The sequence below is a fragment of the Diaphorina citri genome, unplaced genomic scaffold (genome assembly GCF_000475195.1).
Source record: "Diaphorina citri unplaced genomic scaffold, Diaci psyllid genome assembly version 1.1 scaffold2666, whole genome shotgun sequence".
Taxonomy (NCBI): Eukaryota; Metazoa; Arthropoda; class Insecta; order Hemiptera; family Psyllidae; genus Diaphorina; species Diaphorina citri.
In genome coordinates this window covers 5,657-8,184 of record NW_007380083.1, presented here as the reverse complement: position 1 = coordinate 8,184, position 2,528 = coordinate 5,657, and positions in this window count along the sequence as shown.

Sequence of the window (2,528 nt, the reverse complement as noted above, 5' to 3'; positions counted from 1 at the left end):
CCCTTTTCCCTCTCTCTCTCTCTCTCTCTCTCTCTCTCTCTCTCTCTCTCTCTCTCTCTCTCTCTCTCTCTCTCTCTCTCTCTCGTTTATGTTCTCCATAATGGCCTCTGTGTTAAAAGATGCAATTGCAATTTCCATTCAAAGTAACTTAATCACCTTAGAAATGCAAACGAAGAGAGAGAGAGAGAGAGAGGAGATAATGAGAGATATTTCAGAAGGTTTAAAAGGGCTCCTAAAGGCCCCCAATGGGCAAGTTCGATTCCACAACCTAAAAAGCAAATATGCCCTTCAGGTAGTCAACACAATATTTGCCAAAGTTCATCAAACTCTGACAAACGATTTGTTACTTGGAGCGGAACAAGCAAACAGACAGACAAACAAAATGATGTAAATCCGTCCAGGTAAAACTCAAAATTCACTTCGCTCCTTCAATTAAATTTGACCTAAGGCGTGCTCTTCTTTCGGAGGTGAATTATTAATTTTAATAATTTAATCATACTTCCAAGAAAAACAGAGGAAATTTGTTCAAAGTTTTTGTTCCACCTTTTTTTTCTTCGTTCAGGGAAGGTTTTGTTCATGACTTAATTTTTGAAGGGGTAAAAACTCATTTTGAAGGGGTAAAAACTCATTTTGAAGGGGTAAAAATTCATTTTGGAGGGGTAAAAAACTTTTTTTGATTCCGATTATAAATATGGAAAAGAATAGGTAGTGCAGAAAGGGGAAAAAAATTCGAGTTTTTCTTTTTTACGATTCTGTGAATTAGTTATGAGAAGAAGTTTTACTTCGGATGCTATTTTTCCTTGATTATTATGCCTTTTAATTAAACATTTCTTCACAAACAAAGTACCTAAAGGTATTCTTGTTGGCCTTTCTTACAAAAATAAAGGTCGGCCATAATTCGACCATTTTTATTTACTCTTATTACAAAGTTTGACGAATGTTTTTATTAGAAGAAAATGTTTTGTTTACGTAAATGCAAGAAAGGCCAACAAGAATACCTGGGGTTGGAATTTTTTAAAATGAATTATCTAATGAAAAAAGTCCAATTTTGTCTTTCCTCTAGTGGCAAGGTTTTCCTGAAGAAGCTCTTTCCTTACTTTGAGGCTTTGAAAATTCGCCTTTATTATACTTTTTCATCGTTAATTATTCCTTTTTCCCCCAGTTACTGTTTGATTCGCGAATTTTTCAACCAAAATTAGCGTCTAAACTCTTCAATGTTATTTGACAAAAAACTAGTTTCTGGTGTGCAGGAACGCGTTTTGGTCAACTTACATTTCATACATCTTCATGACATGAAGTATCTTCATTTCAAGAAATTAGCGTCTAAACTCTTCAATGTTATTTGACAAAAAACTAGTTTCTGGTGTGCAGGAACGCGTTTTGGTCAACTTACATTTCATATATCTTCATGTATCTTCATTTCAAGTATATCTTCATGTAAGTTAGCAGAGCAAAAACTCCATTTTGTTCCTTGGATCGAATTTCCAATACTTCTGCTCCTCCGCAAGCGTGCTTGCATACTGGCGCTACCTAGCGGAAAAAAAAACAACTGCGTAAAGTCTGACGTCACACATCTTTGGACTCTTTCATTAGAACGGAAAATAAAAATTGAATTTTCGACCTTTTACAGTTATTTTTTTCGAAGTTTTGACCTCAGATTTGGATTTTTCACAACTTTTTACATAGGAATCGACCTTGTAAAGCATGAAGTAGATACCTAGATTCTAGATATTATAGGTATAGATAGACAAAAAATAGCTAAATAGGTACTTACTACAATACCTAGTTGATAATACCTACACTTCTATAAAATATAGTATAGACCTACAGGTAGGTACAAAAGAAAATATAGGTGATGGATGAAATAGGAAAGGGTTTGGTTAACTACATACCTACTTGTATACTTGTTTATCACACAGGTTAATTTAAGTCTTAATTAGCTATTTAAATTACAAATGAGTTAAGATATTTCTACCAGTTTGTAAGTAGGAATTGTAGGAGTAAAATCGTACAGGTCAAATCATACAACTGACTTTTGAGCCACTTCTGCTGAACCAAACAAAAGAAACGGACGAACGAAAAAGAAGAAGGAAAAATTGTACCCTTTAGATATCCTCATATACATACGTATTATTTATATCCGTTGGAAATATCCTTTTAGGGAAAAAACGGAAAACGGAATAAATTCACTTGCTTCTATCTTTCGGAAAGTAAGGTATCATCCTTCAAAACGTGAAGTCCCTAAACATTTTCCCAGCAAACAAATCCAGACGGTATATCTATGTAGCAAAGAAGATTATATGAATCGAGTGTAATGTAAACAATGGTTGTATTCTTTTTCAGCACTTTTTTTTTGGTAGAAATGTGAAATGTTACGTAAATTTATTCGTTTTCCAAGGAGAGTTTTCCTCTCTCATGATGAGCTCCTTTCTTGACTTTATCTGGAGCGTTTTCTCCAGCATTAGGACTTACTTAGTTGGAATATTTGGTGAGTAGTGGTGGAGGGAATATTTTGTATCCTTGAGGAA